This window comes from Oncorhynchus gorbuscha, linkage group LG02 (genome assembly GCF_021184085.1).
Source record: "Oncorhynchus gorbuscha isolate QuinsamMale2020 ecotype Even-year linkage group LG02, OgorEven_v1.0, whole genome shotgun sequence".
In the NCBI taxonomy this organism is placed as follows: domain Eukaryota; kingdom Metazoa; phylum Chordata; class Actinopteri; order Salmoniformes; family Salmonidae; genus Oncorhynchus; species Oncorhynchus gorbuscha.
In genome coordinates this window covers 49,805,878-49,820,395 of record NC_060174.1, presented here as the reverse complement: position 1 = coordinate 49,820,395, position 14,518 = coordinate 49,805,878, and positions in this window count along the sequence as shown.

Genomic DNA, 14,518 nt, shown 5'->3' with positions numbered 1-14,518 from the left:
GGGACGCCATCTGGGCCTGCAGCCTTGCGAGGATTAAAACGTTTATTTTACTCACGTCGGCTGCAGTGAAGGAGAGCCCACAGGTTTTGGTAGCAGGCTGTGTCAGTGGCACTGTATTGTCCTCAAAGCGAGCAAAGAAGTTATTTAGTCTGTCTGGGAGCAAGACATCGGGGTCCGCAACGGGGCTTGTTTTCCTTTTGTAGTCTGTGATTGACTGTAGACCCTGTCACATACTTCTCGTGTCTGAGCCGTTAAATTGCGACTCTACATTGTCTCTATACTGACGCTTAGCTTGTTTGATTAGCTTGCGGAGGGAATAGCTACACTGTTTGTATTCGGTTATGTTTCCGGTCACCTTGCCTTGATTAAAAGCAGTTGTTTGCGCTTTCAATTTTTTGCGAATGCTGCCATCAATCCACGGTTTCTGGTGGGGGAATATTTTAATAGACGCTGTGGGTACAACATCACCGATGCACTTGCTAATAAACTCGCTCACCGAATCAGCATATTCATCAATGTTGTTGTTCAACGCTATGTGGAACATATCCCAGTCCACGTGATCGAAGCAATCTTGAAGCGTGGAATCCGATTGGTCGGACCAGCGTTGACCAGACCTGAGTGTGGGTGCTTCCTGTTTTAGTCTCTGTCTATAGACTGGGAGCAACAAAATGGAGTCGTGGTCAGCTTTTCCGGAGGGAGGGCCTTATATGCGTCGCTGTTTCTCAGTCTCTCTGTCCAGGATCTGATGCACCTGTAGCGTCTGTCTGCTAGATGGTAGCCCAATGGTGCGTAGGGCTGATGGCACTGCCCTCTGAAAGAGCCAGGCGGTGATTCAGCCTGACAGAATGCCCTCAATGGTGCATCTGTAGAAGTTCATGAGGGTCTTAGTGGCCATGATGAATTTCTTCAGCTTCCTGAGGTTGAAGAGGTGCTGTGCCTTCTTCCCTACGGTGTCAATGTGAAGGGACCATTTCAGGTCCTCCGTGATCTGCACGCCGAGAGACTTGAATCTTTTGACCCTCCCAACTATGTCCCTTTCGATGTGGATGGGGGAGTTCTCCCTCTTCTGTCTCCTGTAGTCAACAATCAGCTCCTTGGTTTTATTGACGTTGAGGTATAGGTTATTGTCCTGGCACCACTCGGTCAGGGCTCTAACATCTTCCCTGTCGGCTGTCTCGTCATTGTTGGTGATCAGGCCTACGACTGTCATATTGTGAGCAATCTTGATTATTGCGTCGTGCGTGGCCACGCAGTCATGGGTAAACAGGGAGTACAAGAGGGGGCTAAGCACAAACCCCTGGGGGGCCCATATGTTGAGGATCAGCGTGGCGGAGGTGTTGTTGCATACCCTCACCTCACAGGGTCGGCCCGACAGGAAGTCCAGGAACGAGTTGCAAAGGGATGAGTTCAGACCCAGGGCCCTGAGCTTAGTGATGAGCCCTATGGTGTTGAAAGCTGTGCTGTAGTTTATGGACAGCATTTTCACATAGATATTATTCTTGTCCATGTGGGATAGGGTGTTGTGTAGTGCATTGGGGATTGTGCAAGATCAGTTGTGTTGTAGCCTACATGTTTAGGGGATTTTACAATGAAGTTAATGAATGTCCCCCTTTTTTTATACAATCCAGTCTATGCTTCATGTTTATCGTTCTTTTTCTTTCCCTCTGACCATCCTCTGTGAAGGGAAGTAGCAGGGCTATCACTCAGGTCCTGTTCTATGCATAATCCCAAACTTTGCCTGTAGGTGTATTTGTGATCTGAGATGGAAAAAGAGCTCTGATTTACAGTCTGGGATTTGACAGGCAAGCTGTCAGCTCTCTGCCTTTCATGAATTGGCAATTAAACTAATTTAGAAGGCTGAGATGAGAGCTGGCCTGGACAGAATGAGTTCACTCTGCATGCTCTGCTCCTGGGTTGCCACGCAGAGAGTGCTGGGGCATGACAGTCCCCTCCCATGGCTGCCCCCTTAAATCCTAACCTTTGACTCCCTCCTACACCCCCCCCCCTCTCTCTCTCTTTATCGGAGGGTTGGAGTGGGTCAGGGTGCTTTTTTGTTTTGGCGGTCACTAAAGGCAAGGCGTGTCTATCTGTCAGGTCACTGTTCATATAACTGTCAGAGCTGGCCTGTCGTTGAGTTCCATGATGCTTTTCTAACTTTTGTTCAACAAGCACTGCAGAACAGAACTGTCAAGCACATGATCAGACGAGCATGGAAAGGGCACTTTTTTCACGCCTCAATTCCCCTACCTCCCTCCCATTGTAAAATGAGGAGATTTCCCTCCCAATGTCTCCTAGCGGTCTGGTTTTATTCTGAATGAGTTTCTCCAGCTAACAATTTTAGGGGGAGAAAACGTTTTTGTAACATTACCCGCAATGTTCCCCTAATATTTTCGTGTCCAGTTTTATATTAGGGGAACATTGTATCCATGATAGCAAAAACCTTCTGAGAACCTTTTTGACATGTTTTGGTGTTAAAGTGAGGAGCACATTCCCTTAATATTCCATCAACCTCCCACCTAACATACACAGTACATGGTTACCACGTTCTCAGAATAAGACATTAATGTTCTTGACACTTTTCATGGGAAAATTGCAAGAACATTCTGTGTATCAGTTGTCAGGAAGTCACCTGATGGTCAAAAATATTTTGTTTCCGAAAATATTTTGTTTCATTACACATCACACCCTTGTTCCTGTTTCCAAGCCGACCAAGGACCTGATTGGTTAACCACTGATCCATTCAAAGCTCTTTTTGCCTGTTGGCAAGGTTAGGGATACTCCCACACACAGTGCTTTTAACTTGCATATTTGACATGCATGATTACATTGTGCATGTTCATGCATACAGTAATTATTATTCAACATTTACTCAACCTCTTGGTTCACAGTATTCAGTGGTTGGTGACCACTGCTCTAGGGCATGCGCTTATAGGTCCTGTCCTGAAAAAAAACCTAACCACTCCTCCCTAGGCACATATGTCGATCTAAAACCACTTGATAGATAGATGTAAGCAATCTATTGAATGCACTTTAAAGTAAATCTCAGCTCTGTTAAAGGTACACTCAGGAGTATCATTAAAACAGGTTCATATGTCACACCGACATCAGACAACTGTACAGAAAGCCCTTAAATTGTTGAAATAAGTCAATCACACATTAATGATGAGAGAATTGTCAAATTAACTGATACTTGACATGGTGGCATAGCAGGAAGATTGGTATACTGTGAGCCAATAGGTCAGGCATTCAAATCCCAGGTGAGGACATGTTGAATAATAATTTCTGATTAATTGAACATGCACATTTTTTTCATGCATGTCAAATATTTTAGTTGAAAACACTATCTTAAAAGCACTGTGTGTGATTATCCCTATCCTTGCCAACAAAAAAAAGCTACTATTTTTTTGCAACGTTCCAAAGAAACGTGTCTAGAACATTAATATCTTACGTTCTGAGAACATGTCAACCATGTTCTGTGTTATGTTTGGTGGGACGTTGATGGAATATTCTCCTAACTCACAGAAAATGACAATGTTTTTGCCACGTTCCCATGAAACGTGTCTAGAACATTTCATATCTTAAGTTCTGCTAACATGGTAACACTGTTCTGGGTAAGTTCAATTTGACATTAAAGGAATAGTCTCTTGGAAACATTACTTGCACATCACAGGAACATTTCTATGAAAAGTTAGTTAATGAAATTTCTAAATGTTTCAACTTCATATCTCCAGCACCACCCCAAAAATAACATTTGTGAAATGTTTTGTAGTAAAAAATCTAGGTGTTTTCATTGACATCAACCAATTAGCAGGCAATACCTACTCATAATTGTTTCAAATCACATGACACACACCGACTACAAAACATAGAAATGTACAATTTTCACATATGTTAATGTTGGGGTGGTGCTGGAGATTGTGAATATTAATTTAATCGTGCAAATGCATACATTTTTTTGTCACTGCATCAGTGAAATTCATACCTACAGTTATCTGTTCTCTATCCATGTAATTAGTCTCTTGCACCAACATGATGGAGCTAGCATGCCCTATTTATGTTTTTACGCATACAAAGCTGTACATTTTTATGTATTCAAATGGACCCCATTTCAATGGAAACAAACACTCATTAAGAGCAGGAGGTGTGTCCAATTAGTGGGCGAGGCCAACACACTTAAAATAGAGACTAGAAAGTTTTGTTAATGCTGAGAACGGAATGCACAGTACAATTCCCACAGAATAACTTAACTTTCTTTGAACAATTTGAAAACATTCCCAATGTCAACCCAGTTGAACGTTCCTAGAACACTACCAAAATTGACATTAAATGTAACCATGTTGGAACTTTTAGGAACTTCTGTTAAAGTAATGAAGTAACAAGATTCATTTTTTTGTCAAATTCCTTAAATGTGCTGAGAATGTTCCAAAGGCAAGCAACTATCCTGTAACATTCCCAGAAAGTAGTGGGAAGGTTGTATTAAAAATATCTGAATCAAGCATAAATTGTCTTTTAGAGGACAAGGATATGGCAGAGAGACTTGGGCTTTTGATTTAGAGAGTTGCGGCTCCCATTTTATTTTATCCTTTCAATTATCCATTTCATTTCCATAAGTGTGTGCTAGAAATAAACAGAAAACAAAACATATTTGCATCAGTATATTTTCATATCATAAACATAAGTCGTCAAAACAATTATCAGTATTCAGTATTTTCATAATTCTCATTATTAAATCATCATTCTCCAAAGCATATACAAAATATTCATTATTCATGTCCTTACGTGACATGTGGCAGGAACTCAAAGGTCTACCACTACTGATACAACAGTGCATCATTATATGCAAATATATTCACACATGAAACAAAGTCAAATGTAAACAATATTGTGACTACTCATGTTGGGTATTGGACTCACAGATAACAGAAATAAAAGGTAGAAATGCTGGAGAGTTTCTTCAAGAGACATGGCTTGTTTGGCATTGACCTAAAAGACAAAAGGAGCCCGGGTATTTAATAAAATAATTGGTTGCAGGTGTGCTTACACCATAGAGCTATATAGAGAGAGGTCTACAGTGCCCAAAAGCCTATATTACATGGGACGACATTGAGGACTGATACATTGTGGTCTCTATACATTTATATGGCTCAGACGTGCCTTCAGTTAAAGGGACAGTTAACCAAAAAGTGCAATTAAAGGGACAGGTAACTAAAAAGTTGAAGAAAAATGAGAGCCTTTTCCACACACACTCACAACCCCCATGTGACACTAGATGGCACTTGGTTACCAGTCTCTGAGAGGCTACAGCCCACACTCCCTCATTTATCCTCTTGGTGGCATAGCCTTTCGTTCTGTTATTGTTTCTGTTTGTTTTCATGCAGTGCAGGGCCATGGCAGCCTTATGTTACCATAGGTCACAGTGATGAATATTCATTCACCTCTGTCACAGCCCACAGTACATCTGCTAGACATGTTTTGAAGGTGTCTTCGACAACAGTCTAGTTTAAATTGGTTTCATTAAAAAAACTGTTGGTTTCATATGAACAGAAACGTATAAATAACACTAGTTTAGCATTATTATAGTGCTTTATTTTTAGAGGACTTCACCCTGGACAGCCAGTAGATGACTGGCCACCCCTCCGAGCCTAGTTCCTCTCTAGGTTTCTTGCTAGGTTTCTGTCTTTTTAGGGATTTTTTCCAAGCCACCGTCCTTCTACATCTGCATTACTTGCTGTTTGGTGTTTTAGGTTTCTGCTGATTTAAAAAGGACTTTATAAATACATTTAATTTGAGTGTTTCGGAGAAGCTACTGCACACTAGGGAAGGTTAAGTTATTCATGTCTAGCTAGAATATTCACATATGTTACTGTGGGGTCCATAATTATTGGCAACCTTTAATATAGATGAGCAAAAATGACTGTATAAAATAAATCATATAAATACTGAGCTATATTGTATGCTAAAGAAATTAAGAAAATATAATATTTTATACTTTATACTACATTTGCTCAGAGAAGTACATTTTGCTTTAACAAGTAATAAAGCAAATCTAAAAAAGCTAGGGGTCCAAATTATTGGCACCCAGGGTTCTAAAGTGCGGTCATATGCGACAAAATATTTGTGAGGCAAAGAAAGGAAGGCAAAGGGGTAGCTTCTTCAGGAGGTCAATGATCATAGCAATGAATGAATGACAGATCTCTTGCGGAAACTTGACGCTCTTAAAGAGACGGTGTACAATTTTCAATGTATTGCGTCTCAATAGGAAAATACCCAGCTAACGCATAACGTTCTGAGAACCATATGTTTCTTAGAGCTTTGTGAGCATGGTCATATGGTTATTTTGCAGAGAACCTTCCCATAACTTTCTGGGAATGGTGCGGGATAGTTGCTTGGCTTTGGAACATTCACAGCACATTAAAGGAATCATTTCTTGGTATTTTATTTCATAAATTTAACAGAAAGTTTCCTAAAAGTTCAAACATGGTTACATTTCATATCAATTTTGGTAATGTTCTAGGAATGTTCTCCAACTGGTTTAATAATAATAATAATATATGCCATTTAGCAGACGCTTTTATCCAAAGCAACTTACAGTCATGTGTGCATACATTCTACGTATGGGTGGTCCCGGGAATCGAACCCACTACCCTGGTGTTACAAGCGCCATGCTCTACCAACTGAGCTACAGAAGGACCACAACATTGGTAATGTTCTCATGGTTCAGAGAACATTCAGAAATAACATTCTTCTGTGGGAATTTCAGCATATCGTTTCCTTATGGTTCTATTTAAAGTAATTTTCTCAATTTGTCCCCCCCCCCAAGAACATTAAGAAACAATGTTCTTCTGTGGGAATTTTTGTACATTAGCATAACTTTCCTACAGACACACAAATATCATAGCATTTTTGGGGTGTAACTACCCCTGTTATTGTAATGATGAGAGGTTAGCGTATCTTGGGACTACGATATTTGTGCATCTGTAACTTTCTTACTCATCCTTATTCACGATTCATTCAGAATTATCCATAATCATGGTAGCATTCACATTCATTTAGAAGTGCTTAGAAGCATATTCTATTCTTATTTACAATAAAAGTGACTCCAAAATGAGCCAATACATTATTTACCATTAATTTCTATTGGGCACAAAATTATATGAAATATCTGAAACACAAATAAAACAAAGAGCAAATGCATCCAACAAACATGTACAGTCACACGCTTGATGTAATTATTGCTTGCTATGAATATGGGAACAAATACTTAACTTTTTACTACTTTAATACACACATAAGTGAATTTGTCCCAATACTTGTGCTCCCCTAAAATGGGGGGGGGGGACTATTTACAAAAAGTGATGTCAATTCTAAACGGTTCACCTCAAAACAATACGTAAAATCCATAAAACATTTTTGTTGTGTGTTCCGCATGACGTGATTGCATTAGCAGTGGAAACATCCTATGAATGTGTATGTGTGCCAAAGAGAAGTTTGGTATCTTACATGATGTCCTATAGCTCTTTGTCTTTTTGTCTTTGTCTTTGTCATTATGGTTAATACTGTCAATGATCAGCCGTTTTTGTGCCATAATGGTATTTCGGTTGTACTGTTCTAATAAGAGTAAATACACTTGGGCCATGCTAAATGGCATATATTATTATTATTATATTATAGAAGCTTGAGATCACTGTACTGTACTGTACTTCTCTTCATCAAATCTAGGCCACACATTCAGAAAGAGAGAGGGAGAGATCCATCTTCATAGGAGTGATTTCACCTTTTGTCAACCCTGCTGTTTAGACCAATGAATAGCACTTCCCCCAGACTGAAAGAACAATTAGTGGACTCTTCCATTGGGTATCACTGTGAGAGAGCAGAAGAGATCTGCTGGCACACTCATTTTTCATGGTGGTTTTACAGAATGAATGCCATAGTGATCGAGTGGTTGGCGAAAACGTGTGTGGGGTGGAGTGACTGTGTGGAGAGCATGCGTGCATGTGGAAGGACTGCCATCGGGACTTTGTATGATTTATAGACAAGGCTGACTGGGTTGTTACAATATAAATCTGCAGCCAGGGCCCGACTGGCCTGACACCCAGTAATAGCAACTAGCTTTAAGATGAATGCCCATCTAAGTTAGCAATACATTAATTATCACTTAGTATTCCATGAGTCAAAGGAGAGCTTGTTTTTACATGCTTTACCCTGCAGTCAGTGTCCCTCCTTTTGAAGGCTGTTTTAATGAATGACTCTTATGGCGTATTACACCATGAAACTTCCTGATTATGCAGCAGCCACATATATATACAGGGTCCGTCCCAAAGGCACCCTATTCCCTTTATAGTGCACTACCCTAAGGGCCTTGCTCAAAGGTAGTGCACTATTATAGGGAATAGGGTGCCATTTGAGATGTAGCCATAGTCTGTGTTCTTGTTAATGACTGATTACTGGATCAGGCTGTGTCCATTGCTGTGTCTGATGTGGCTTTTACACATTTGAATTAGCTTGTATATACAGTGCCTTCCGAAAGTATTCCCACCCCTTGACTTTTTCCACGCTTTGTTGTGTTACAGCCTGAATTTAAAATGGATTACATTGAGAGGTTGTGTCACTGGCCTACACACAATTCCCCATAATGTCAAAGTGGAATTATGTTTTTAGGAATGTTTAATAATTCATCAAAATGAAAAGTCTTGAGTCAATAAGTATCACGTTTTAGGGAAGACCCTGATGCAGACAGTGTCGAAGTAACACACGTTTATTACTAGAACTAGGGGGTTGTGTATGATATTTGTGCGTCTAACTTTCGTACTCATCATTATTCTTAATTAATTCAGGATTGTCCTTAATCATGGTAGCATCCACATTCATGTAGAAGTGTTTAGAAACAGGTTATACAATAAAAGTGACTCCAAAATTACAATACATTATTTACCATTCATTGCTATTGGGCACAAAATAATCTGAAACAACCAAAACAAACAGCAAATGCATCCAATAAATGAGTCACAAGCTTGATGTAATCATTGCGTGCTATGAATATGGGACCAAATACTAAACTTTTGAATACTTTAATAAACATATAAATTAATTTGTCCCGATACATTTGCTCCCCTAAAATGGGGGGACTATGTACAAAAAGTGTCATTTCTAAACAGTTCACTCAATATGGATGGAAATACCCTCAAAAGCAGTCTCCACTTTAACCTCATAGTCATTGTTTGATTTCAAATCCAAACTTTTGAAGTGTATATAGCCAAAAGAAGAAAAAAAGCTTAACTGTCCCAATAATTACGGAGGGTCCTGTATATAATTCTGATGGTCATAATGCTTCTTGACAATGTCATAAAGTGCATTTTTTTAGTCCAAGTAAAGTGAAACCCGATGGTCATAGTGCTCTTGACAGTGCATGGTTGTAGCTGTATCATGTTATGGGTGTGCTTGCCATTGGCAAGGACTAGGGAGTTTTTTAGGATAAAAAGAAACAGAATAGAGCTAAGCACAGACAAAAATCCTAGAGGAAAACCAGGTTCAGTCTGCTTTCTAACAGACACTGGGAGACAAATTCACATTTCAGCAGGACAATAACCTAAAACACAAGGCCTGTCACGACTTCCGCTAAAATCGGTTCCTCCCATTGTTCGGGCGGAGTTCGGCGGTCGGCGTCGCTGGTCTTCTAGCCAACAACGATCCACTCTTCATCTTCCATTTCTTTTGTCTTGTCCTCCCACACACCTGGTTTCAATTCCCTCATTACATGTTGTGTATTTAACCCTCTGTCCCACCCCCATGTCCTTGTCCGGAATTGTTTATTGTAAGTGCATTGTGCACGTTTTTCTGGTGTGTGACGGGTTTTGTACACATTGATTATTTGTTCTGGATTTCATGTGGTTTTAATTATTAAACTGCTCCCGTTGTAACCCAGTTTTGGCTCTCCTGCACCTGATTTCCCTGCCGCCAGTACGCACCCCTCACAGAATTCCGGACCTGTATTATGATGTCAGCAGGAGCAGGTACCCCGGGTATAGGGGTGGAGGAGCACGTCCGGGAGCACGCGGCGATTCTCCACCATCTTGGCACCACCATGGACTGCGTTGTCCAGACAATGAACCACTGGGAGAGACAGGGAGTTCTACCAGCTCCTCCACCAGCACAATCGGGGTCTCCACTACTCGCCCCCCATTCTCCTGGTTCCAGTGGAATTTGTCTCTCCCTTCCCCGGGAATAAGACGAGACGGCTGCGAACTGCCAGGGGTTCCTGTTGCAGCTAGACTTATAACTGGCAACCCTCCACCTGGCTCCTTTGGGCCATGAGACGGTGTCTGCCCTCGTTTCGTGCCTCACCGGGAAAGCCCTGGAGTGGGCCAACGCCGTATGGGGAGAGGGAGATGCGGCTTTGGACCAGATTGAGGAGTTCACCCACCGCTTCCGGGCAGTCTTCGACTACCCGCCCGAGGGTAGAGGGTAGACCAGTTTGAGGAGTTCACCCTCCGCTTCCGGGCACTCTTCGACCACCTGCTCGAGGGTAGCGGCGGGTGAACGCCGAGCGGCGGGTGAACGCCTCTTTCATCTGAGGCAGGGGACGAGGAGCACCCAGGAGTTCGCCCTGGAGTTTGGGACCCTGTCCACTGGTGCTGGATGGAACGACAGGGCCCTGATCGACCATTATCGCTGCAGTCTGCGTGAGGACTTCCTTCGGAAGGTGGCCTGCAGAGACACCACCCTCACATTCGACCAGCTGGTGGACCTGTCCATCTAGCTGGATAACCTGCTGGCTACGTGCGGATGTTCAGATCGGGGTCTGTCGGTTCCATCCTCCCGCACCCCCTCTCCGATACCCATGAAGCTGGGAGGGGCGGTGCACAGGGAGACTGGAGGAGGTTCCAGCTCACGCACCATCTGTGGCCGCAGAGGTCACACTGCCGGTCGGTGCTGGGTTGGTTCCTCTGGGGATCGAGGCAGCAGGCAGGGCGTTCTGGCGTCACCCCTGGTGAGCAGGCACCATTCTCACCCGAGCCCTCTGTTGCACATATGTTTTTGTATGTCACCTTTCCTGAGTTTTCCTCGCATTCCTAGCATAAGGTGCTCGTCAATTCAGGCGCGGCTGGGAATTTTATAGATAGATCGTTCGCCCATAGTTTAGGGATCCCCATTGTTCCCATGGCTGTGCCCTTCCCCGTTCACGCCTTAGATAGTCAACCATTAGGGTCACGGTTGATTAGGGAGGCCACCGCTCCTCTGGGTATGGTGACACCGGGTGGTCACAAGGAGAGAATTAGTCTCTTCCTCATTGACTCTCCTGCGTTTCCCATGGTTGTCATGACCCCACTGTTTCTTGGCAATGGAGGGATCTCACTGGGTGGTCGCGAGAGTGCTCGGGGAGGTGTTTAGGGGTTTCCGTTGGTGCTAGCACAGTGGAAAGTCCAGAGCAGGTCTCCACCATGCGCATTCCCTTGAATATGCCGATTCTCCAAGAAGAAGGCAACTCAATTACCACCCCATTGACAGGGGGATTGTGCGATAAATCTCATGGTAGACGCCGCACTTCCCAGGAGTCACGTGTATCCTCTGTCACAAGCGGAGACAGCGGCTATGGAAACATATGTCTCTGAATCCCTGCGTCAGTGGTACATTCGGTCCTCCACTTCACCCGCCTCCACGAGCATGTGTCTCTGGTGCACCGGGTGCTTGGACGATTGTTGGAGCATGACCTGTACGTCAAGGCTGAGAAATGCCTGTTGTTCCAGCAGTCCGTCTCCTTCCTAGGGTACCGCATTTCCACCTCACGTAATTGGCCGACTCCCATCACGGTAAAGGAGGTGCAGCGGTTTCTTGGGTTTGCCAATTACTACCGGAGGTTTAGTGTTGGTCAGGTAGCGGCTCCCATTACTTCACTGCTGAAGGGCTTGCAGTGGTCGGCTGAGGCGGACAGGGGGTGCCTGAGGATACAGTGTCTGATCGAGGCCCCCAGTTCACGTCTAGGGTCTGGGAGGCGTTCACGAAACATCTGGGGGTCTCGATCAGCCTTACCTCGGGTTTCACTCTGAGAGTAATGGACAGGTGGGGAGAGTAAACCAGGATGTGGGCAGGTTTCTGAGGTCTTATTGCCAGAACCGTCCGGGTTCGTGCCTAGGACTCGCTCCGCCACTTCTCCACTAACTTCTCTCCCTTCCTGTGCGTACTGGGGTACCAGCCGGTTCTGGCGCCTTGGCATTAGAGTCAGACCGAGGCTCCTGCGGTGGACGACTTGTTCAGGCGCACGTAGAAGACCTGGGAAGCTGCCTGTGTTCAACTTCAGCAGGCCGTGCTGTGCCAGAGAAAAAGCGCAGACCGTCACCACAATGAGGCCCCGGTTTTCGCACCGGGGGAACGGGTCTGGCTCTCAACCCGAAACCTGCCCCTCCGCCTGCCCTGCCGGAAGCTTCTCGGTCACCCCAGGTGAGTCAGCATCAAACTCACCCAGAACCCCTTGTTGGCCATATGTTTGTCTTAATCTCTTTCCTTCACTTTTTTCCCTCATCCCAGCATAGGGCGCTAGTCGATTCAGGCACAGCTGGGAACTTTATGGATCGCGGACTCGCCCTTAGGTTAGGGGTTCCGCTGGTGCCGATAGATTCTCCTTTCCCCGTGCACTCCCTAGATAGCCGGCCATTAGGGTCAGGGATGATCAGGGAGACCACAGTCCCACTGGACATGGTGACGCAGGGGAATCATAGGGAGCGTATCAGTTTTTTTTATTATTGATTCGCCTGCGTTTCCAGTGGTGCTGGGGACTCCCTGGTTGGCCCGGCACAATCCTAAAATTTCATGGAGACAGGGGGTTCTCCAGGGGTGGTCAGAGGAGTGTTCTGGAAGGTGTTTGGGAGTTTCCATCGGTGCCACGTCGGTGGAGAGTCCAGACCAGGGTTCCACGGTGTGCATTCCCCCCGAGTATGCCGATTTGGCAATCGCTTTCAGTAAAGTGAAAGCGACTAAATTACCACCTTATCGACCGGGAAGGGATTGTACGATAGATCTCCAGGCAGACGCTGCGCTTCCCAAGAGTCACGTGTACCCGCTGTCCCAGGAGGAAACGTTGGCAATGGAGACATATGTCACGGAGTCGCTGGGACAGGGGTACATTCGGCCCTCCATTTCACCCGTCTCCTCGAGTTTCTTTTTTGTGAGGAAAAAGGAGGGAGGTTTGCGTCCGTGTATCGATTATAGAGGTCTAAACGCTATCACAGTGGGGTATAGTTACCCTCTACCTCTCATCGCTACGGCGGTGGAATCGTTCCACGGAGCACAGTTCTTCACAAAACTGGACCTCAGGAGCGCGTATAGTCTGGTGTGTATTCGGAAGGGAGACGAGTGGAAAACCGCATTTAGTACTACATCCGGCCACTATGAGTACCTCGTCATGCCGTATGGGTTAAAGAATGCTCCAGCCGTTTTCCAATCCTTTGTAGACGAGATTCTCAGGGACCTGTGCGGGCAGGGAGTGGTTGTTTATATCGATGACATTCTGATCTACTCGGCCACTCACACCGCGCATGTGTCTCTGGTGCGCAAAGTGCTTGGTAGACTGCTGGAGCATGACCTATACGTCAAGGCTGAGAAATGCGTGTTCTCTAAACGAGCCGTCTCTTTTCTGGGATATCGCATTTCCACCTCGGGGGTGGTGATGGAGGGGGACCGCATTAGGGCCGTGCGTAATTGGCCGACTCCAACCACGGTAAAGGAGGTGCAGCGGTTTTGGGGTTTTGCCAACTACTACAGGAAGTTTATCCGGGGTTTTGGCCAGGTAGCGGCTCCAATTACCTCACTGCTGAAGGGGGGCCCGGTGCGGTTGCAGTGGTCAGCAGAGGCGGACAGAGCATTCAATAGGTTGAAGGCGCTGTTCACTGATGCGCCCGTGTTGGCGCATCCGGACCCCTCTCTAGCATTCATAGTGGAGGTGGACGCGTCCGAGGCTGGGGTGGGTGCCGTGCTATCACAGCGCTCGGGTACGCCACCAAAACTCCACCCCTGCGCTTTCTTCTCAAGGACGCTCAGCCCAGCGGAGAGTAACTATGATGTGGGGGACCGGGAGTTGCTAGCGGTGGTTAGAGCTCTGAAGGTGTGGAGACACTGGCTTGAGGGGGCTAAGCACCCTTTTCTCATCTGGACCGACCACCAGAATCTGGAGTATATTCGGGCAGCTAGGAGACTTAACCCACGTCAGGCAAGGTGGGCCATGTTCTTCACCCGGTTCCGGTTTACTTTGTCTTATAGACCGGGCTCCCAGAACGTGAAGGCAGACGCACTGTCCCGCCTTTATGACACAAAGGAGGGGTCCACCGAACCTACTCCCATCCTTCCCGCCTCTAAGCTCGTAGCCCCAGTGGTATGGGAGGTGGACTCGGACATCGAGCGGGCGTTACGGGCTGAACCCGCGCCTCCTCAGTGTCCAGCGGGGCGAAGGTACGTGCCGCTTGGTGTTCGGGACAAACTGATTCGGTGGGCTCACGTCCTACCCTCCTCGGGTCACCCTGGGGTGACG